At 50.2% G+C, this 24016-nt stretch overlaps 1 protein-coding gene and 1 long non-coding RNA gene across 4 annotated transcripts in view; one reads left to right on the plus strand and one right to left on the minus strand.

Annotated features, from left to right (window-relative positions):
- Positions 1-7373: 7373 nt before the first annotated feature.
- LOC130518696 (uncharacterized) lies at positions 7374-9239 on the minus strand. Of its 2 annotated transcripts, XR_008948124.1 has the most exons (3): positions 8499-9239; positions 8192-8223; positions 7374-7816 (listed from the first exon to the last, which is right to left on the minus strand). It is a non-coding gene; the product is annotated as an uncharacterized LOC130518696 (long non-coding RNA). The 2 variants fall into 2 exon arrangements; XR_008948123.1 differs by having other exon boundaries at positions 8192-9239.
- Positions 9240-13333: 4094 nt separating this feature from the next.
- The window catches only part of LOC130518051 (CMP-N-acetylneuraminate-beta-galactosamide-alpha-2,3-sialyltransferase 1-like), a 33027-nt gene continuing 22344 nt past the window's right edge, over positions 13334-24016 (plus strand). The window contains exon 1 of one of the 2 annotated variants that reach the window (XM_057020370.1): positions 13334-13587. The gene's annotated coding sequence lies outside the window, so the exon portion shown is untranslated. Of the gene's footprint in view, positions 13588-18697; positions 18841-24016 lie in introns of those variants that run through there. The other variant, XM_057020371.1, reaches the window with a different exon arrangement.

The following is a 24016-nucleotide window of genomic DNA, read 5'->3' on the forward strand; positions in this document are numbered from 1 at the left end:
CGAAAATGGTCGCCTTTATCGTGGCTTCTCAAAACCGCTGCGCTCTGCGACGGTTCGGGTCAACCTCGACGTCTCGGCTAATTAGTGTCACATCCAGGAGGAGGCAACAAAGGCCCCGTGAGGCGCCTGTGCCCGCTTATCTCAGAAAAGTGCTCACAAGGTCTTAATTAAACCCAGAGCTGTAATCGGCTACAGGTGCAACACTAAAATAATATAAAAGAAGACAGGAAACCCCAAACCTGAGCGGCAGAGTCGCTATTAAACCTGCAACATTTGCATCAGAAACGCAGCAAATGGAACCTGATCGATTCTGAGATCCATACATCCAACGAGAGGATGCATTGATATTCCGGCAGCGCTCCTCTGGGCTACGTCTGCGTGCCCGCCGTGCGGACGCCGTGTTTACCTGCTGACTCAGTGTTTATCGCGCCGCACAATCTAGCGGCGCTTCTTCGCTTCTAGATCAACCGATAAAGCGCCCGCTGCCGGTTCTCCGTCTCTGCTGTCATAAACTGATAAATTGACCCCGACTTTCTCTGCAACAGTAAATGTTTGTCCAGCCGAACGGCTTGGCAGCGGCAGGAAAGATGCTTATCGGGTAAATTTACCAAAGCTGCGAGGGAACGGCGGCATTGTTGCACGTCTCTGAGCTAAGTTATTAAACTGATAAGGACCATAAAATGTAGCTGCCTTTGTTGGCTACCTCGTAGCTAAGGTTAAAAATAACATTACTGTGTTCGTTTGGAGTTGCGTTATCCTATTTCCCCTCATTTCTGCTAATCGTAGCGAACAAATAGATGCACGTTTCTCTTGATACTTGAGATGTGTGATAACAGCAGGCCACTCGGGACTAAATCGCTTCAAAAACTGCGAGCGCGGGCAGAACCAATCACGTAAGTCGCTTGTTTTTCTGCAGCGCCCACGTGTCGCTCTTTGTTCTCTGAGTGTTGGTCCTCGCCGCCGCAATTGAATCAGATTAGCGGTTCCGCGGCTCTAATGCAGCCTAATGCTAAGAGTAATTAGCTTTATTTTCCCTCCAATTTCACCCTTTTGTTTGTGACGGTGATGAAAATGTCAGCGTTACGAGCCAAACCCTTCTCTCTGATTGTGCCCAAGAGTGTGTTTATCTCTATTAATCTGGTTTTGTGCGACATTTTCGGGGGGTATTTACCTTTCTTTGATGTGGAACGCACTCACCGGAAGCGTGCGCTCGGCACTTGAGGCTCATTCGCCACACTTCTGATGCAACGTCTCACTCCTGGGGTGCACAGACTCTTTATTTACACTGATAATAGCAAACATTTGTTAGCGTAGCATCATTTAATGGCATCTCGTCGCTCTCTCGCCTGATTCAAATCTCTTTGGTAAACAACGTAATCGCTGTGGCATAAACGAGGCCTCTGAAATGCACATTAATCTCCGGATTTGGAAATTCCTGACGTTCTCTTGTGTCGGAGGGGACGTTAAAGCAAACAAACCTGTTGTGTGTGTAAAAGTGGCACCTCAGGGGTTAAATTAGAAATGAATGTCACATGAGGCGACGGTGTTGTCAAGGAGTCACGGAGCACTGTAACTTTTACTGTTGCCATTTAATCAGAGTCGGGATAAACCGAGTGTACGGTTAATTAGAGGCCAGTCAGGGATTCATTACCCTCCTGTTATGTGGCAGCATTTTTTTTGCTTCCTCTGTAGTCGAGGTGATGACAGAAGGTGGAAAAAGATGGAAAATCACGAGCTCCTTGTGTATTATGGAAGCGCGGTAACGCCTGTGTGGGGATGTTTAATTCGAGAATTCCCCTCCTGGTAGATGAAGCCTGATGCAGCGGGACGGCGCCAGGACGGGGAAATCACAGATTTGCTTGTAAAGAACTCAGCTGATCAATAAAAGCCTGTAAAGGTCAGAGCGAAGAGTGGTGGGCTGGATAATTACTGGGGGGGTGGTGAGCTGCTTCAAATCTGCCCTTCCCAAAATGAAATATCTAGGATGAAGAGCGGCAGCCCAGAATTGTTCCTTTGAATTGTTCCATTGCTTCATTTCAATGTGGGATCAGCAGCTAATTAAAAGAGGAGAACCAGCCTGAACAGCAAGTCCAGATAAACACCCGCCAATGCTGAAAAGCATCAGAACAGCTTTTTTCTGAATGGAGAGGAGGAGAAACAGCGAAATCATTCAACTTTCCTTTTTTTTTAAAAAGACACAAATTAGCGTATTTTGGTGGGAATGTTGCTGTCATTTAGCCGTTAACGCTCCGTCCTCCTGGAGCCTCGGCGTGAGTCACGATTCAGTAAATATGAATGTTCCTCGTGGCTGTAAAGAGCCCGCAGCCGGGCCTGATGAGTGCGTTCAGCATCAGATTATGACGAAAGCAGGTTTTAAGTCCAGTCTCCCGCCTGACTGTCGATTATTTATAACCACCTCGTCCAAATCCTGCACCAGATCCATCTTTTAAGACCACTTTCCTCCTCATTTTTCATCTAGTCCAGCCTGGACTGGCATCCCGACTCCACCGCAGTCAAATATGATCTAAAACGAGCGCGGCTAAAAGGTTCCCGGGCCCAGAAATCGCTCACGCCGCTAAAATGTTGACGAGGCTGAGCGTTAGATGGATGAACGGCGGCCGCGCGTCACCGTGGCGAACAGCCGCAGGACACGTGCAAGCGCCCTCGCTGAGATGAGGAATGCGTGACGGCAGCGTTTGGAACCAGCGCCGGCTGCAGATGTGACACGACCAAAGATGAGGAAAGTTCTTTTTGTTCGCGGCTCCACCAGAGAAACCTAACAGATGCTAATCTGACGTTGCTCAGAGGTGTGAGTTAGCTGCTAAGTCATTGCTTTAATGAGCATTAACGATGGTCACGGCCCCAAGAACGGCTTTGTCTGGTTTGGTACTCGATGGTCTAAGAATCCAAATGTTTAAATGACGTGCACGTGAGGTCGTGCACGATATTAGAAGATCTGTTGAGCAGGGCTCCTCCGGGTCGCGCTGATCTCTGGGCGCCAGGTCCAGGTGGATCGCTCGCCACCTGGCACGGCAGCGGGAGTGCAGCTTTGATGGCTTTGATCTCCGCGGGGAGGAGATGAATTATGCAGGCGCCACACATCAGGGATTCCTCTCGTAAGTCTGACCTGTTGCACAGGAGGGGGGGGGGGACCTGAAGGAAAGCAGAGAATCCGCCTGTAAACAACGTTGACCTGCATGTTTCACCCAGCAGCGGCGGGACGGGAACCAATCTGCCGCAGCCTCCACGCGGCTCCACGCCGCCGACTTCTCCCATTTGTCATTTGGAACTATTTTTCACTCCTGACATCTGTCGGCTTTCCATCCGGCCCCGAAATTGAAGCTCGGATCTTTCTTCGCTCCCGGTTTCCTCTCGCGAATCCAAAAAAAAAACCGACAGAAACCTCCCAAGAAGAACCACTGAGGTTGGACAACCTCGTCCATCATGCGGAGACATTCGGGTATGATGGTTCCCAATTGTGAGCTTTTAAATGATGAACGTGGAGAGAAACGGGCGTGGAATTAGAGACTCGGAACGCTGGCCCAGGTCTCTGCCGACGAGCCTCCGCTCACGTCCACCTCAGCTCTGATGGAGACGCAGCAACGTCCCGTTTGTCCCCGCAAACGTCCCTTTAACGTAGACTCGCTCTATCAGGACATTCCTGGAGACAGCAGGACCAATGCTGGCGGCTCGTGTGTGTTAGCATTCACCCAGCTAGCGCCTCAATCAGGCGCACCGGCCTGCGGAATTAGCTTTCCCCTCCTTAACTGAAGACATTTTGCAGGGTGGACTGTCCCAGCTGTCCAATAGAGCAGCGAGGTGAGACCCGCCAGAGGAGTGACCGATCACCTGCACGCCTTCATCGCCCGGCGGCAGCTTCCCCAAACGATGGCGTTATTCTCTGGCGACGCCTCGGGAAGCACCTGACCAGCTCTCCTCACCGGAGCTCATCCAATATTAAACGCCATAAAATATTGATGGGCTTCCTTTGATGCTTTCATGTGGGCGCAGCGGCCTCCGTTGCACCGCGGGGGTCGCCTCTGCGCGGCGGCGGCGCTCCAGATGTGCAGACGTGTTTGATGGCTTCACCTTTTTTCTTCCTGCTGGCAGATGTGACGGGATCTGAGGTGGGGGTGGGGGGGGGGCTGCTGGGATGCGGGTTGCCTTACCTGGAGGCGAGGGACAGGTTGGGTAATGAAGCAGCCGTTTGCTGCCCGTTTCCACCCGAATGGCGGCAGAGGCGGCAGCGTTCCGGGGGAGTCAAACTCCAGGTGTTGAATTAACACTCTGACTGAGAGGGAGGGTGGACGGGGGACAGCGGCGCCGCCTGAGGACGCAGCAGCGACTGATTGGATGCGCTGAGGCAGTTTGCAGAGGGGGGGGGGGGGAGGGGTGGGAAGCAGCCCCACCCCCACCCCCACCCCTCCTCCAGCGCCGCATAAAGCAGGGCGCCGCGAATGGCTTCATTACTCCCGGGAACGTAATTCACGCAATCAGTCTGCAGGGCGATTCTCATAATAAGGGAGGACGACTCCATCGGGCCGGGCCGGGCTTGTTTACAGCGCCGACTCGTGAAAAAATAACCACCTCTTTTGTTTGCGTCTTTGAGAGCTGCATCAAAAGTCATTTCCCTTCACCCTCCAATGAGCAGCGCACGTCTCCCGTTTCCACGGGGCCTAAAGGAGGAGCCGCACCATCCATCCCAGCTCCTTTAGCTGCCGTCAGATGGAAAAAAACCCAAAACATCATTTTCCGGCTGCCAGTCATGCAGGGAAAGTGCGTCAAGGTCTGCCAAGGTTGGACTCAGATGATGTATCAGATGTAAGGAAGCGCTCCAGCGTTCATCCCGCCGCTCCTGACACTGTGGATAACCTTGCAATCTCCTTTAAATTCCCCATTAGCTAAAGGGCAGCTCGCCATCGCGTGCAGTATTGGATTTGTCACACGTTGCGCCCTTTGCGAAAAGGTCAGCGGAGCGGGCGGCGCCGGGCCCACTTTTGGATTTTTATCACGAGGGACGGAGACATCGACGGCGCTAAATAACGACATGAGCGGGAGAGGGAGCGGACGAGGGGATTGCGCAACAGCCCCCAAGCTAGCCCCCCCTGGAAGTCTCGCCGCCAGGATCGATCTGACGCGTGACCCGCCTCACGCTTCCAACACAAACAAACGCAGGCGGCACCAAATGTGGGTCGAACGCGACGATCTCGCAAAGGCGGATCATTAATTCATCATTGTGATGTGGAGCGTTAGCGTCTAAATGCATAATTAATTAGCAGCGGCGAAGCCCCGGAAAAAAAAATCCCGCTAATGAGCGATAAAGAACGAGTAAACGCAAATGATGCCTGATTTAAAAAAAAAAAAAAAAAGCGCAAGGGGGGGAGAGAAGGACGGGTCTGGAGGTCCTCATTTGCACGTCAAGGTCTCGCTGGCGTGTTCGTGTGATGGTTTGACGCGGTTGGAGGGGATCGCGCTTCACACTGGCGACCCGGGAAAATGGAATATGCAGATAAACATAACAGAAAAGACAACAACAGCTCTCTATTCCACCAGGAGGGGCCGCGCTATGCTAACGATGAGAGTATTTTTAGATGGGATTAACCCGATCCAGTAGGAAAATCGATGGCTTTAAGTTGTCTGGGTTATTGATCGGCGGCCTCCCATCAGAGACTCAACATGAGAGCGTCTGTCCAGCTCAGGAGGATCCAGCCCGCCTCTACACCGCCTCCACGCCGCCTCCACGCCGCCTCCACGCCGCCTCCACGCCGCTGCCATCAAACGGTCCCAGCAACGCTGCCGGATCTCTGAGGACGGATCGTCGTCGTTGGCCCCCCGGAGACCGGCGAGGAGACGCGAGAGCCCGCGGAGGGAAGCTTCTCTACTCAACCCTCCCCTGATGACAGATGTGGAGAATTAAGAGATAAACACAAATAATCCAATTAAGGCTAATGGGCAGGGCCAGGGTGGGGGGATCTGAGGCGGAAGAGCCTTGAGTCCTCTCAAACCCTGCTTAATTACCGCGGCTGCGTCGGCGTGTTTACAGAGAGCTTCGAGGTGAGTTGGAGGGTGGAGCGGCAGCGTTCCGGGGAGTCACAGCCGCGCCGGAGCGGCAGGTTTGCTGTGGTGGGAGGAGAGAGTCACTCCAGCTCCCCAAAGACCCAAAGTTGTGAAGCTCTGCTCCACATGGAACTAGTTTGTATTCCTGCCTGAGATCCCCCCCTCCCCCTCCCCCTCCCTGGTCCTGGCTCCGGCATGGACCAATCAAAGATGTTAATACCCGCCTCACTGTCGTCTCCCCACTCCACGTTCAGAAAAATGCTTGTTTTTCTCGTTATCGGCGGCAGTGGAGTAAATATTTTGCTCGCTCGCTGAGCCGGTCGGCCCCGCGGCCGGGCTTTCAACTGGAGAACACTTTAAAAGGACAAAAACAGGCATTCCTAATTGCCAGCACCAGCGGTAAAAGACTTGGGCTCTGCTTTGTGCCCCATGCGAGCGGACCCAGGCGTCCGTGATTCCCTCTGCTGCTTCGCGTCCTCATTAGCTGGGATGTGGCCGTGTTGACACACTGGTCCAAACCCATTATGACCAGCAGCCATCAGGTAGGCCGAGCCTCCGTAATGCTATTACCCAGGATGCACACATCATTAGCTTCAACGCTAATCTGTTCCTGCAGGAAGGTGAGCCGCAGACATCAGGAAGGCCCTTCTTGTTCTGTGTTTAAAGGCCTTTTGGGGGGTTCTTTTGGGACATCAAACATTAACAAGCATTAAGGATTAAAATAGGCAGGATTTTTCCTACTTCGTGCGTCATAGATGATTTCCCCTCATTTCCACCCAAATTGATGGTCATTACGGGTCGCTCGCTGCAGTAATCCCACCGAGACTTGGGTCTTTGTCTCCATACGGATGAAGACAGGACGGAGGGGGACAGATCGAAGCGTGTGTCCTCATACATAACAGCGAGGCTTGACGCCGCCACGTCATGAACGGTGTCGTTGAATATGGGATTGGTTGGGTTTTGCTGTGACCCCACCTGCCATAAACCCTAAATACCCGATTCATCAGCACAACACAAACACCAACATCTTACTCATTACCCAGTTAGTGCTGTTGAATCTTGTTACAGTTGTAACCTTGTTTTGAAAACAAGTCTTCCCCCATAGATAAAGGCTTGACTCACACTCCGATATGAAAAATGAATCGCTCCGCGCTGCAGAATTTATGTTAAAAGCTTTTTTTCCCCACTAAAATGAAACATGCTTGTAAGGGAAATGTATTACTCCATCATCCTTTCATTTCTGTCCTCTCTGAAGACCTGTGTTGAATCCACTAAACAGCGTGGGGGCTGCAGAGATAGAACGCGACATAAAAACCTTCTTGTCATTTTTTTATTCCCGTGGACGTCTCCGTCTGGAAGAATTAAAGCTTAACGGGGAGCCACTTCAGATTAGCAGGGACAAACGCGAACGTGGCAGCCGAGACAAAACCAGAGCCTCTGGTGAGCCAGATGCCAACCAGGACGCCAGAGCGACTTCTTTAATTGATATGTAGGTCATCGAACCTTTGTCTTAAATTACAGAATCTCCTGTGAACCCAGCCGGTGCAGCCATGGAGGAGCCTGCGGAGCGTGAGCTGCCTTCACGGAGCGCTGCTTTTTAGATGTGTCCTCGGGTCGACGTGAGACGTGCTCGGCTCCCCACCGCCGCCACCATCTCGCTCCCCAGCGTACGTGTCAAACAGGCTTTGAAGTTCTTAACAATGTGGCAAAAGAGCGAGTCGGTACCTCTGCAGCAGCGCGGCACTGTGGGAAAGAGAGTCTGGGAGGAAAGATGGGAGAGCGGCGGCTCCCAAAATGATCAGAAGCCCACCGAGAGTCGACGATTAAAGGCAGAATTCTTCTATTTAGCCCTGAAATCTAAACGTGTGCCTGGTTTCAGCCCCGCCCCCTGGAGCTTCACAGCTGGAGCTTTACCTCCTTTGTAGATACTAGAATATAGAAGTAGTCCCACCACTGCTGCTGATGGCCAGATTGAAATGCATTGTGGGATACCTGGCTGCTCCAAGTCAACACATCTGATGCAGACAGCTAAGCGTCTGTGTGTGTGTGTGTGTGTGTGTGTGTGTGTGTGTGTGTGTGGTGTGTGTGTGTGTGTGTGTGTGTGTGTGTGCGTGTGTGTGTTTCTGCCTCTCACCTGCTGACCACCTGTTCCACCATCCCACACACCTGATGATCAATAACAGATGATAAATTAATGAAAGAAGGAAAAGCAGACGGAGGGGCATCATTAATCTTTGCTAATCTAAAGGCTAAAGCGCTAGCAGCTAAACTCGCAGCACCAGAGGTTTGGGTCTCTCCAGGCAGTGGCAGCTGCGGCTGCAGATGTTGAAAGGACCGGACCAGGGGGACGGGGACGTTGATCACATTTGATGAGAGCGAGCTTGTGATCGCGTTCAGGCTAAAGTTTAAAGCTAATCCACAATGTTTGTGTCAAACATCACCCCTGCTCCGGTTCAGCAGCTTGTCCGTATCGATCGCCCGTGCGTACGCTCTTCATCACTCCGCCTTTTCTCCTGCCTGCAACCCAGAAATCGATCCGTTGTCTCAGATCAAATGTCTCCATTCCTAAAATGCACCTGAGGCCCGTACGAGTGGTGACGGCGCCCTGACAATAACCAGGAAGCGGTTCGTGACGCCGCATGCGGAACACTTTCTGTGCCCTGGAGCTTCAGAGGCGAGGAACACACCATCTCGGTGGTGTTTCAGGTGTGCTGTTGTGAGAGGAATCCTTAAATGTGTGTTGAGACGTCTGGGTCAGATCAGGACGCTCCAGCCACCGCTAACGTGCGAGCTAACGCCCCGTCTGGCTTTAACCAGCGAGCAGCGTCGCTGCGTCATTTAATTGCTTCCGTTTTAAAAGTCTCATCTTGGTAAATGTTTTGCTTCACCTCCTCTTCACTCTGCCTGGTGGGAGGGGCTAAACTGCACAGTCTGTCTGCCTCCCTGTCTGCGGCGGTGATGCTCTCCCTCCCTTCCTGATTGCCGCGCACATCTGTTGGTAATCGTCTCATCACTCCTCCCAGCCCGAACACCTGCCTCCCATCAGCCGTCACCCCGAAGCAGATCTGCACCGCAGATCACTGTCACATGGCGAGCCGCAGTTATTTGGCCCCTCCTGCTAACTTTTCACAGGCTCGCTTGCGTCGGGTTCCCTTTTGAGACGCGGAAACAAAAATAGGACGTTTGTGATTACGTTTGTCATGTTCTGGACACAAACATGACCTGTGATTCAAACACCCCTCTGAGTCCAGAGTCCCCTGGAGATTGAATCCTGCAGCTACTTGGACCAGCTAAAGATGCTAAAGTGGTTCAGCTAATTAGCCGGAATTATAAAACTTTTTTTTTTTGACCGGCTTGCTGAGTGATGTTTTGAAGATATAAATAGGCTGCAGGCCAAGTGGGCTGTCTGGAAACCAGCTGGGCTGTTGAAACGGACGCTAGGAGCTTGGCGACGGCCCAATTTTCCCCTGAAGCAAATGTAAAAGAGGCGGTTCAGATGCACAAACCGCCTCTGACGAATTCAGCGTGGCCCGAGAAGCAGAAGCATAATCTGAGTGCAGGAAATGAAGTGCCGCTCCAAACGTTCCCCTGGTGGAATGGGCTCTACCATCTGGACGCCAAAGCCTCCCGCTAAAGCAATCAAAGCCGAATCTAACGTGCGGCTTTGTGAGCAAACTGGTGCTCCCAGGAGGATCAGCCCGACCCTGGCTGTGGATCTGGAGTTCTTCATTTGGACTTTTAATCCGACCCTATTTCCACGCGTTCGCTCCCAAACGCACCGCGTCTCTCTGAACCTTGCTCTCCGCTTCAGACCAGCGCGCAACTCAATCAATGTGGCGAGCGCTGCAGCGTGCCGATAATCCATCCGGCGGCCGCGTGCACTTTATGGAGTGAAAAGAATCTATTCTGAGATCAATCCCGAATCAGGCAGACGGCGACCTGAGGTTGTTTCTGCTCGGAGAGGAGCTGGTTCCATCCTCAGAGGTGCATCCAGTTCTTCACACCCCCCCTTCCAGGCCTCACATAAACAGACAGAGATGTGGAAAAAACCCTTTTTCCTCCCGACAGCGATGAATTGATCCGCTCAGTAAAATATTCCAATTTGTTTCTGGTGGAGCTGCAGCCGACTGAGCAGAGGCGGCCTCTCAGGCTGTAATGGCCTCCTGCCGAGGCGGGATGGGGGGGGGGGCGAGCACGCCGGAACGCCGACCACGCACATGCTCATCTGACCCAAAATTCAAACTCTGACCGTGTTGCGGCTGCGAGGGGCGAGTGAAGTTTTTTTGTTGTTTTATTTTTGCCTGATAATTTGAGCTTATTTTCCCAGCTGAAGTAACGTGCTGTCATGACAACCAGTTATTTTTGTCTCTGCGAAGCCGCCGTGTTGATGATTCTCCTCCGAGACTGTTTTCATTGAAGCCTGCGAGTGATCGCAGCGTTCTGAACGTCGTCCATCCATTTATATTCGCCCCACGAGTCAGAAAGACAAACAACGTTCGAGTGCAATAAATCTGGTTGAGAAAGTTCAGACCGGAGCCTGTGGAGAAGTGAAGGGGCGAGTGTGTGGAGGTGGAACGCACGCCGCCGTGGTTCTCACGGGGGGGCGGACGTGCGTGTCGACGACGATGGTCGTCCAGCCTCTACGACGAAGGGCGCTCCTGTAGAAGAGCAGGGTCCCTGCCCCAGACCCCCACACCCCCACACACTCAGGTGAGATGCTGCCTGAGGGCTGGACGCTAGGAGATCCTCCTCGTGCTACGGCCCAGCATGCTTTGCACTTTCTGCGCGCGTGACTGTTTTTTTAAGAACCGAAAGCTCGCCAGAGCCAGCGGCTCGGCCTGGCCGAGGGTCTGAGGGCATTGCAGGGGTTCCAGGATGGCAGAGCAGACAGATGGAGGTTCAGGAAGACCAGCAGGATCTCCAGGACCTCCCGGGGATCCACACACAGACAGTAATGAACTGGCTCCATTGAGCTGGTCAATAGCTGCAGCGTTGTTAAACTGGGGGAAAATGGCCGCCGACGTTAATGGAGTCAACCTCCGGACAGTGATTACAAACGGACATTTCAAGCTCCCGTTGCCAGGGAGACCATTTATTGACGGGGAATATAAATATTATGGTGACTGTGTTTTAATCTCCGATGTCTTGTGGCAAACTGGATGATGGAACGGTTCTGAGGTGTGATTAAATGAAAGCTCATCCCACGCTACGAAAACCCGACAAACTCCGAATCCATCTTCCGTCGGATGTTAATTGAACATCTCCAGGCGGGCGTTTGGAGAGCGTCGTTAATGTTCGCGGTATTGATTCGTCTGAGTCACGTTGGCACGGCTGCAGCGAGAGCACAAATCCAATCTCTCCTTTTTTAAAAATTATGAGCCGACATCCCCCCCCCACATTAACATTTCATGACCCGGGGACGACGCCAGACAACGAAAAGTAAATCGGCCGACACCGCAGATCATAAGAACCAGCCAATTAATCTAACTCTTAAAACTTTTGGACAATTAACCTTCGGGGAGCTTTTACAGTCGGCGCCCTCGTCACTCTCCTCTGAACAGCCAGCCGCTAATCTTGGATTAGCACTTGGGACCGTGGCGACCTGTCCAATTCTGGTCCAGATGAAGTGAGGGAGTCGTATTTGGAGGAAACACGCGTATTAGTGAGGTCCTAACGTCTCGTTTCCCCTTGTGGTGGGATGCAGTATAGCCACCCTGGGCCAGCTCTTTCTTCTCGCCTGTCCGTCCAACGTAAGACAGCAAATGTCAACCCAAGAGGACGTGTCTGTCTGTCACGTCTGCATGCAGGAGGAGGCGTCCGGTGGAGTTAGGGCACAAGAAGAACTTGTTTAAGCTCTTCCAACTGGCTCAGGTTAAAACACCAATTAGCACGTTCTGTGCATTGATCGGAGGTGACGGAATTAATTGAGCGCGTCCCTTTAAAATGGGCCCTCGTTTAGTTTGTAAATGTTGTCGGCATTCGTGCAGCAGCCTCAATAGAGAAACCTGAAGGGATTCAGGGAGGCAAGTCACCTCGCCTGAGGCTATTAGCTTAGCATCACCAACGCTATCCTCAGTGAGCTGTGTTAGAATCAGGCTGTAGAAGGATGTGCAGGTTTACCATCCCAGTATAACCAGTCCATTTATTCTCTCTCCCACTATAACCAGTCCATTTATCCTCCCTGTCCCAGTATAACCAGTCCATTTATCCTCTCTGTCCCACTATAACCAGTCCATTTATCCTCTCACCCACTATAACAGTCCATTTATCCTCCCTGTCCCAGTATAACCAGTCCATTTATCCTTTCTGTCCCCTATAACCAGTCAATTTATCCTCTCTCCCACTCTGACCAGTCCATTTATCCTCCCTGTCCCAGTATAACCAGTCCATTTATCCTCTCTCCCACTATAACCAGTCCATTATCCTCTCTCCCACTATAACCATTCCATTTATCCTCCCTGTCCAGTATAACCATTCCATGTATCCTCTCTCCCACTATAACCAGTCCATTTATCCCCCTCCCATTATAACCAGTCCATTTATCCTCTCTCTCCCAGTATAACCAGTCCATTTATCCTCTCTCCCACTATAACCAGTCCATTTATCCTCCCTCCCACTATAACCAGTCCATTTATCCTCTCTCTCCCAGTATAACCAGTCCATTTATCCTCTCTCCCATTATAACCAGTCCATTTATCTTCTCTCCCACTATAACCAGTCCATTTATCCTCTCTCCAGTAAACCAGTCCATTTATCCTCTCTCCCATTATAACCAGTCCATTCATCCTCTCTCCCAGTATCACCAGTTAGGTGTCAGACCGGTGCCAGTCTCGTGCGCATCGCACGCGCAGCCACATTCTAGCTCCACCAGCAAATCCATTAAAAAGAATCCTTTTAAACTGGCTGATGCTGAACACACGAGTGCTGAGTGAGGGTTGACACACGCACATTTACCAGGAGCCCTAAATAAACACAGAAATCGATGCAGCAATAAAACTGAATAACCAAATAGATAAACAAATAAACAAGAATCCAGCGTTTTCCTTCTGTGACACAGGTCCAGAACCGGACATGGATTTTCTCATGCTGCAGCAATCAGCTGGAGGCTGTGTGTGTGTGTGTGTGTGTGTGTGTGTGTGTGTGTGTGTGTGTGTGTGTGTGTGTGTGTTGTGTGGTGTGTGTGTGTGTGTGTGTGTGTGTTGTGTTGAGGGGGCGTGCAGCAGTCTTGTGCCCCTCACGGTCAGCGCTTTAAAGCCGCGCGTCTTCCGCCGCCCGGGAGGAGACGCGCGTCAGCGGAGAACTCCTCCAGTTGGCGGACGCGCTGCGAAGCCTCCTGCTCTCCCATCCAGCAGCGGCGCGAGGCTGTGCCTGCTCATTCTTCATACTCTGATGACTTTACCCCCCACCCCTCACCCCCCACCTCCCTGAAGCTGACTGATTCGCTCACTCCCCCCCCCACCCCCCCACCCGTGCTGCTTCGCTCGCTTCGGAAATAACGGGACTTCTCTCCCAGCCCGGCTCTGACTTTAGGTGAGTACCGGCACACACGCACAAGGCGCAGCCTCATTCCAGCCTCTCAAACTCGGGATTAAAGTGCAGCTGACACGCAGGTGCTGAATGCAACTTTATTCCGCAACATTTCGCCGCGAACGTTTGACGCCGCGCTGCTTTGGAGGCGTCCGCGCGGGCGCTGGGGGGTTTATTTAATGTCTCCTGCCGGTGTCAGAGTTGCTTCTCCTGCTGCCGAGGGCTCCTCTCACCTCTCGTGTGCCAGCACGCTCAGAGACAGATGAAACGAAGGCTCCGTGGGTTCCGGCTGCTCCAGCAACTGTTGAATCCACCGGCTGTGGAGACGCCGCTCCGCTGTCCTGCCACATTTACTGAAATCAGCCATTAACTCCGACTCTAATCTCATCTAATCTGATTTACCGTCCCGGTGTGAGGAAACTGTGTTTACGGGCCGATCTGTTCTCCTCGCCCTCATTTACTAATGAAGGTCTCAGGCTCATTTTCTGCTGAAGCTTCTCCTCTTGAGCTGCTCGTCACGTGACCTTGGCGCCACTCAGAGAGGAAGGTGACAGCAGGTATGCAAATGCAGGCATCCAGTACCAGGGAGCCCAATTATGGTTGCCCCCCCAACCACAACGGAGCAGGAGACAGATCTTCCTGAGGGGAGTTCCTCCCATCGGGGCAGCTTCTCAGGTGGAGCTTGTTGGAACCCACTGCTCGGAATGTTGTCCAAAGTTTGTTGTCCAACTTCCTCCAGATCTCGCTCCTCACCTCTGGCACCCCCCCCCCCCCCCCCCCCCCCAACCTTCGGCCTTTCTTCTCCTCGCTGTGTATTCGGTTTCAGGCCTTTTGCCGTCTTTCCCCTTGGATCTCTGATTTGCCCTCTGTTTCCACTTAGCAACCCTGGCCACTTTCCAAGCAACTCCCCAGCAACCCCCGCCCCCTCCCCTGCTCGGATTCTGGCACAGAGGAAGTGCATACCTGTGTCTCTAGCCCAGTTTGAGGAAAGAAAAATGGGAATTTAACCAGGCAGCAGAGTCAGTGTAGCCGTCACCCCCTTAAACCCCTCTTCCCCCCCCCCAGTCTCAAATCTCCGGGACGCTGGTTGAGGACATTTACTGGCAACTGTGTCAGAGAGACGCAACGGCAGCGAAATTCACATCTGGTGCGGCTCAAGAAAGGGGGGGTCGGGGGTGGGGGTGGGGGAGTGTAAAACTATACTGTGCTCTCCTGCCTGCAGATGTTCGGCCTTCCAAATTTCCAATTCCTGCCTTGAAAACATCGTCCAACGTTTTTATTTTTTGGGGGTTTTTTTACACGCCGTCTCTGGGGAACGGGAGTGCGTCACGCCATCTGTATGTTAGTTTCTAGAGTCTGAACGTGCCCCCCCCCCGTGGAGAGGCGCGTTCTGCTGAAGTCGTTAAGACACGCGGAACATCTTCCTCCCTGGGGTCCTTTCACCTCCGAAGCTGCAGACATCTGGTTTGCTGTGAGGAAGATCTCGGTTTGGGCGCAGACGTACCCGCTGACACGCTCCCCCCAGCTGTTGCTATCTCTGCAAATGAATGGGGAGGTGCACGGGCCCTGGGTCTGGCGTGCACACGCAACCATGCGCTACGTGTTAAGATGGACCGAATCCAGATGTCCGGCCAGCTGGACTTGACACGGTCATGTAGCAGGACAAGCCCCACCCCCTGCGGTTGAGGGTAGTCCCTGACGCTCGTGTTGCACTGGCGTTGGCGCTCACTCGATGCTCCACGTGGCAGCGCGGCGACACGTCGTCCACCTTCCCGACCGTGAATCCATCAATGTAAATCACGCCGCCGTCGCTAACCTGCGGCGTCTCTGACCTTGTCTTGCGACTCCTCGGTGGAACTTGTTCGCCCTTCGTTCCTGGTCCCTGCGCAGATTCCTGCACCACTCCTCTGTTTGTTTGAAGGGGAGGCTAATTGTTATGCCCAGGAGGTCGGCCGTTAATTAGAATTTATCTCGGGCTGCTGTCACGTGGTCGCCGCTAATTGGCAGCTGCAGCCTCGGACCACCTGGCCTTGCCTTTAATTCGCCAGGTGCTCCCAGCGAAAATCCCTCCGCCTCGGCGCTCTCCGCCGCCACGGACTCTTTAAAGAAGGACAGGAGAGGTGGACGGCGAGGCGTGCCAGCCAACTCCAGTAAATGGTTATTTCATGCTCTGTAGCTAAACAAGCCTTTGGAGCCGGTTTTAAAATGTTCAGACAAATGAGCCTCGCGCCCGATCTGCATCACGGCTGCCTCCTGTAACACCGGGGATGTGATGCGGTGGCAAATCTGCCACATTTGGAGCAATGCCGCGAACAACGGCTGGGAGGAGGAGGAAAGAAAAGGCCTTTGTTCTTTTCTGAGTCCGTTTCTGCGAGGTGAATTCAGGACCGGATAAATCAGGTGAACCCGATTCGCCTCGGTGAAATCGATCAGAGGCAAAGATTTGAGCACCGGACCGAGAACGAGTCTGCGGGAGGAGATTCACCCGTCCTGGCACGCGTCCCCTCGGTCCGAAGTCCCGATTTAGCATCCGTAGCGCTCGTATCTCGACGCTAGAACATGGGGAACATCTGAAGCCGAGGGTCTGTGATGTTCCCAGGAGGTGGTGTGTTTGGGCCCAGAGCTCTGGCAGATCCTTAACCTACATGTTCTGTACGGCTGCAGAACTCATGACCTGAGAGGAAATGAGTCATTTCAACGCGTTAAATCTGCGACTCGGCAACAGCTGCGGGAGCTTTGCGGCAATTTTTGATTTGGAAACGAGAACAGGAGTGAAAATGTAGCAGAAGCTGCAGCTGGCTGCCTTTTAGACGGAATAATCGTGCGACATGAGCTAATCGGGGCTCTAACCGCAGAGTCATTACTTCCTCGAATGCGCCGCTGCCGCCATTGTTCATAACCGTTCATCAATTAAACATGCTAGGCAAAAACACAGCAGCTCCATTCTGCTAAAAACAGTTCTCCTGACTGGACCCACTGAGAGGCAGAGCTCAACTTGGCTATGGAGGTCAGTGCAGGAATAATGAGCCTGAGAAATGTAAATACTCCCTCTTTGCTAGGGTGATCGGGACACCAGAGCCAGTCAAATGTAAAACCTGGCTACCTAACCAGCCGCTAACGCTAATCATTGGAGTGGGACAGGCGTTGTTTGATATTATCGAAATATTTTTCTTTGAAACAGAAAAGTTTAGTATCACTTATATACACTACCAGTTAGCCTAGCTCAGGGGTGGGCAAACATTTTGATTCGTGGGCCACAATGGGTTCTAACATTTGACAAAGGGGTCGGACCAGGAGCAGATGGATGGATGGAGTGCTTTGGTAACCTCACCTCATTGGAGAAAAAATACACATCTTGGGATATGGAGAAAACATGTGCTTTAATTTCAAATGAAAATGAAGAGAAGCATTACAACAAAATATCTGACTTTGGAATGAGTCTTAAAACACTTAAAATCAAATGAATAAAATGTGCCTTTTTAAAAAAAATTAATAACCATTTCTATTTTAAAGCACTGAAAGTTCTGTTATCCTTCAGGATATCACCATCACTCTCCTCCTGACTGTCTTTTTTCTAGTGGGAAAACACCAGAATTGCAGTGAAAATTTAACAAGGTTTATTCATTTAATTATTCAAGTTTGGCGGGCCGGATTAAAACGTTTAACGGGCCGCGTGTGGCCCCCGGGCCTTAGTTTGCCCATGCCTGGCCTAGCTCCTGCTACACCTTATTCAAGCAGGCTAACGTTAACATGGCTGTCTGTACCTATTTATTCATGCTAACATTACTGAAGAAGAGTGGCTAAAAATGATTTTGCTCTCGAAGGTCGTACTTGAGTCCTTGGTTGGAGCATTTTTTTGGTTTGGCTAACTTGTTTACAGACTTTGTTAGCGTTGGTGTCCATAAAGAAACCTCCACGCTGCCTTGTGAGTAAATTCCGAACACCTTTTCCCTGATTTAAGTTGCAGCTAAACTGAGTGGCATTTTATTACGCGTCGGGAAACTTTCAAAGAGAGCGACTCGGCTGCGGTTGCAGGTCTTCGTCAGAGCTTTCACGCGCCGCTTATGAATAATTTCTGTCTTCAGTAATTCTGTAATCAGTATTGAAGTACATCTGGCTGACGTCTGAGCGGATACACCACGATATCAGAGGGCTACAGGCTCTGTCTAATTTTCTAGTTTTTATTGCCTCGAAGGCTTAAATGAAAACCTATTAAATCAAACTACTTTTTTTTCCTGGTTCTGAATTAATGAGCAAAAGGTAAAAAATGGAAGACGGCTCTTTTATGAAAAGTATTAAAACTGGGAGAAGGAAACTTCTGGTTCAAGATGGAGAACGTTCTGCCGTGACCCTTTTATTTGGGGGAGGCTCGGATTTGTCCGTCTTCAGACTGAAAGGAGCTTTTCTCTTCTTCCTCGGATCGTCCCCGCAAACCTGGAAGTCCTGGATAAATATTTTCCTTTTGTCTCAGCTGGCGGTGGACTTTGGTTTGCTGTCAGGTTGAAAGATGGTGTTCTTTTATCGCTTGAACATTTTTGTTCTCCAAGGCAGTTGATCTTTTTTCCCGCCCCTCCTCGGAACATGTCGGCGTCAGAGGTGATTTATCCTCTTTTCTATCCGGGAACAGCCCGGAATCACGGCCTGATGTGGCAAAGTCTTGCTCTTGATTGTATGGAAGTGATTCCTTATTGCTTTAAAGGCAGCATATTGTTAAAATCTGTTAAAAAAGATGGTTAAATAATCTAAGTTTGAAGTTGTACACAGCAGATTGCAAAGTTTTATTGAAAAAAAATGACATTTTAACCCACAAATTGGAGGAATCGTTTTTTTTCTAGAGCGAATGTTGCTGATCCGTTCTTTTAAAGAAGAACTATTTAACGCGGCAGTAAAGGATAAATGGTAGTAAAGGAATGCTGTTTACGTAACCGTTTATTTCATAACCCAAGGTCGGAGTTGAGGAGCAGCTTTGTGACATCTTTGTCCGTCGTCCGTCTGCGTTTACGCTGCGACTCACAACAGCGGATCAGTCGGCTCCTCCCGCAGTGATTGAGGGGTTCCGCAGCCTCCTTTATAACAGTCTTTCATTTCTCTTTCCTCAGGCTGTGTTTAACCTGAAAATAAACCATCCACCCATCCATCCATCCAACCATCATCTCTAATTTCCACTTCCTGTCTGCTTAGCTGCTGGCATTATGCTAAGCAACACAGCTTCAGGTTTATGTCGGGGTGCTGAAACGTTGCCACTCGTCGGTCTGTGTGAGTTTTTCTTTCGAACTTTTACTTTTAAAAGTTGGCTTTTATACATATCGACACCAGCTGCGACTTTGTTAGCGGGTGAACTAGACAAAAACACAAATGGCTTTTCTTCTGGAGTGCTTCAGGGGTGTGAAGGCATGTGGATGGTGGAGCAAACCTGCAGATGGTGGAATTAGAGGGCTTAGAGGTGTCAGTAAGCGGTCTTTTGTCTTTTTGCACAGCTAGATCTGATGCTTTATTGACAAAAGGTTCTCCTGACTCCCAGCCGGAATGTCAATGAATCTTTCGCCAAGTACAACATTTGTCCCCTTTATCTTCAACACAGTTCATGCAAAGAGGCCTATGAAGCCAACGCTAACATTAGCTTAGGCAACCGCGGTGCTGCAGCGGTTATACTTACTTGTTTTCTGCAGTTTCCCCTCATCTCTTTGATGGCCTTCCGTGGGATTTGGAGTCTTCTTGCATAATTAAGAGCGACTGGATGTTATTTTTTTGGGGAAAGTAGCTAGCGCTGTTGCTACCAGTGCTCCAGGCCTCCCAGCTTCCCCGGTGTCTAACTTTCTGCATAGTCATTCAGTCCTGCAGGAACCATCCTGATGTAGACCCGATCCTGCTGCATTAGCACTCTGACTACGCTTTCAGACTTTGTTAAACTCTTTATTTTGGGGTTTTCACCACCTAGTGTATTCTTGCAAAAAAAAAAAAAAAAAACTATAATGCTACTTTTTTTATTTGTTTACTTTCACATCGTTGGTTTTTGAGGTTTATCTCTTCAATATGGAAATACCAACCAGTCCTGACATGGTTCTCGGAGCGTGTGCGCCACCATATTCCCTGATGAAGCGGCCATGTCGCTGCTATCAGCTAGCACAGAGCAAAGGTCGACTCTGGAAATGACCCACCAACTCAGGAAATTAGAGAAAAAGGGGTCTTAGGGGTTGGATTGGGAAAAGATGTGAATCATATCATCCAAGTAAACAATCTCTTTTTCAGATGAGCTTCTGAAATCTCATCGGGGCAGCTAATCAGCTTAAGGGATAACACAACCATTATTGAGTTTCTCCTTATCTCCAGTGGCTACTGATCACTCGCATCCGTCCCTCAGTCCTCGCGTTTGCGCTCCGCAGATTGAAATTAATGCTCTTTGATTACTCCCACGTCCACTTTGTGCAGACGCACAGTCGTATTATGTTGTGGTTATCCACGAGAGCGAAGAAAGCGGCACGAATGGAAATCTCCCCCTGCCTCTCAAGCCTGTCCTGAGGGTGGGCTGTTTATACGACGCTGATGGAATCTGCACGCCACTGATGTAGTGAAATGAATGTTACTCACGGGTTTTGTCCCGGCGGCTTTAATGCTCCCCTTTGTGCTGCGACTGTAAATAAAAGGTCGTCCTGTCATCTGCCCCCCCCCATCATTTTTATTTTTATCTCTTTTGTCTGCTCTGAAGGAACATTTCTGTTGCGTCCTTTCAGCCACTGAAACATGGTGGCGTGCCCTCTAGGATTCCAACGGAGAGGAGGAGTCCCCTGTCTACCAGAATATTCCCTTTCTCTGGGGCGCCCTTTACCTTAAAACAAGTCCTGTCTGGTCCCCATATGGATGTAAGTGCTACTGTGAGCAGCATTAGCTCAAGACCTGAAAACAAGACCTTTTAAAGAGGCTCAATAGCAGCAACTTGCAATATACAGGTTTTATTTGTACAGGGTGGCCATCTTAGATCGTGAATTCGGGCTTCCTCGAAGTTTTTGAGCAAACTGGGTTTGACCTGGGTGTATGACCAGTGAACGGAACATGATAAAGTACCCTCCAGATCGCCCCCGCCGTGGTTCGCCATTGCAACATCCCAAATTTACCTCTGATGTGAGCAACGGGGCAACTTCCTCTTTGATAAATTGCCCGACTGACTCCAATTTTCCCAACAGTGCAGAAATATGGAACCTCCTGCTGTATTTATATGCGCTAACACGTTGTGCCAACGAATTAGCCGATAGTGGGTTGTGCACGAGGCCATGACCTTTTCCTTTCCATAGCAAATAGCTGCACTTACCCACAGCTGCAGAGACCATTGTTGCCATCTCTTTGACGGCTTTTCCTTTCTTCTTTCCAGAACGTCTCTGAGTAACAAGGCCGTTCTCTCTCAATAGTCCTGTTTTCCAAGGCTCAGTCAGCTCCGATCAACATGCAGGCAAAGTCAGCCGCAGTTTGTTTGCACTCTCTGGAATAATAGCTTATACATGATTGTTCCTTTGTTTGTTTCTTTCAGTCCTTTTCTGGGATTTACTGTCTTCCATTTGCAACGTTTCCCCCTTTTTTTTAAATCCCTCAATTAAAACCATGCATATTAAGTGTGCTGCTAATCACTCTAATCAGATCAGAGAGGTTAGATGTTGAGAGAAGAGCGAACCATAATCACGCTCCAGCAGCTTTATCTTGGTTTTAACGGGAAACTCGACACAGAGAAACTCCAACCTGGCTGATGCTAATTGATTCGCGGCTTTAAAAAATGAATTGTTTCGGCACTTCTGATTAATGAGCATTCCTGACATCCATCGCAATCTTTCTAAATTCTTCCCAAAGACTCCGTTACCCAGAATACTTATTGATCAGGTCTGAGACGTGATTGACACGAGAGTGATCCACAATGAGCCTTGAACCCAGAATAAACCCCATGTTTGTCCCCCACATCCCATCAATTGATTTTTTCCCTTTGATTCCTTCAGTGCAACACCACTGTTAACATCTGAGTGCTTCCTATTTATGGCAAGGTCCTCGAACGCCACATGAGGCTTCCATAAATTAGACCGCAGTGTTGGGATCAAATACCTCCACAGACCAATGTGAGCACATAGAAACTTCAAATTCAGCCAATTTAGGCTGGAAAACAGCTTGAAAACTTCCATTGTCCAAAATTTGATGCTTCGTGCAGGTTTGGTCTTCATCAGTCCCATCACACACAGGTGAGCCAGCGGAACCAAAGTGAAAATTCAGACCAATTTGTCATTTTTGCTGCCTCTCCCCTTGGATCTGAACACCTGAAACAGGAGCATTTGCTGTCAGCGGTTGATTTGTGGTTGAGCTCTTGCTGTTAAATAAGCCGAAAATAAGCAGAGAGGTAAAATATTCTCTAAGGAGCCGGCTCGCTGCGTTACAGAGGGACATGTTTACCCAGGCCACGGCGTTGGAGACGGACAGAAAATGGGGAAAAACCACATTTCTCCTGATTTAAATGCATCTCGACCAGAGGATGAGACCTGCACTCTCGCTGTGTGAAATCCCCAGAAATTCCCCCTTTGTTCCACCTCAAAGATGGATTATGCAGCGCTCATGACGACCACCCACTCGGTTCCACACTCGCCTGCTCAAAACGCCCCAGAATGTCTTGAGATGGGATTCGAACCGGTCTTCTGACCATCCGGTCCCGAGGACGTTTCCTCTGACTGGGAGAAGCAAAATGGCACCTCAGCAAAGAGCGAATGGTTTTTAATCTGTTTGATTGGCATTGCGCGCTGGCTACAGTCAGCCTCACGCTGCTGGGAGATAACGGTTATTGTTCCCAACAACAAAGTCCTCCTTCATGATGGAACCTTCATGCGAGTTGTTACTTCTCCTAATTATTAGCATTAGCATTGTGGGCTTGAATCAGAATAACGTAGAAAACAAAAAAAGTGACAGCGTAATGAAGCAGGAGGGGAGTTGTTCACACTTTATTTAAAGGACGAGCATCCAGGACGTTTATAGACGGGACGCTCGAGCATTTGTCATGAATAATTTTGAAGGAGGCCTTTGGTTTATGAAGTGTGCGACATTTAAATGTTTGGCCTTTTCAGCCAAGGCGCGCTGCCGCTGTTACCAGGGACGCGTCTGCCAGAAAAGGCCGACCTTGACAGACATAAAAGAACGCAGCCGTGACCTCCCGTATCTCATCTGATAAAAGTGGGATTTCTTTCCAGTTTTTTTCTTTTTTTAAATTGACTGTTTGAGGGTTATGCAAAGTGATGGGAGACCTCAGGGGAGGTGGGGAGAGGAAAAACCAGCACTGGATCTGAGCGAGCTCGCCGGCAGATCGTTGCTCATTTGCAACGCAGCGTGCATTATGATGCTATAGTGTGTGTGTTCTCCCTTGAGAATTTTGAATGTATTGATCGGTTGTGTTTTCATTAAACTCTCAGAAGAAACTCCATGTTGACAAATCTGAGCTGTGAAATAATTGAGTTGGGTTTGGTGTTGATGTGTGTTGGCACGACCGCACGTGTCGCCGTGCTTTTAAACATTTACGCGGTGTTTTTGCGGGCCGGCGGTCGTTATCAGTGCCTCCACTAGGTGTCACTTTTTCACGCTGACGCTTTAGTTTTTGCGGAAAATTCCTTCATCCTTCACTTCCTCTCTAGATTTCCTTTCCTGAGTGTGTTTTGCTGGCAGGCCCTGATTGGCGGGCGAGGCTTCTGACTGAGGGATGAATGAAACGCGGCGTTAATTAAAACTTACTTCATTAGCTCGGAATTAGCGACAGCTGATGCTCAAATCAGGAGGTTTAGGCAAATCCATCTTCCTGCCGCAGCTACAACACTCCAGTGAGATCCGTTAGTTGTGCGAATATTATTGTTTTACAGCCATTACCTCTCTGTTTTCCCCTTAAAACTTTGAACTCGTTAAAGCAGAAATAGACATCTTCCTGTTGTATTTCTCCATTCTTTTTAAAATCTAAACTATTTAAACAGCTCTCTCGTCTCTCTGGTGTCTCTTTTCAGAAGTCTTGACTCTTTCCCTGATCAGGTTACGGTTCATTCCTTCCGTAAATCCACTCAGAGGCTTTAGAGCAGCGGAGCATTTCTCCTGCTCCTGGATCCCTCCTGGGACCCTCTACCAGCCGGTCAGGCCGTGTCTTTCTGGATGATTCCATCTCCAGGCTGTTCCGCTGTCTTACCCCCCATTAAGTTGGCCGTGATGGTATCTGTTATCTCTGACTCTGTGCCTTTAACAACCCGCCACTGCCTGGTAGGCAGATAAGCCTGGGTGGCGTGGTCGGATGCCCCCACAGAGCGCCGGAGTCGGTGCCACCTTACCAACTGCTTCCTGTTCAAGGTTCAGGGTTCTGTTATCTGTCAGGTCTCGACTGAGATGTTAACAGTAATGCGAGCGGGATCCTCTTTTGGAAAGGCCCGGGAAGAGTCAT

The sequence above is a fragment of the Takifugu flavidus genome, chromosome 21 (genome assembly GCF_003711565.1).
Source record: "Takifugu flavidus isolate HTHZ2018 chromosome 21, ASM371156v2, whole genome shotgun sequence".
Classification (NCBI taxonomy): Eukaryota; Metazoa; Chordata; class Actinopteri; order Tetraodontiformes; family Tetraodontidae; genus Takifugu; species Takifugu flavidus.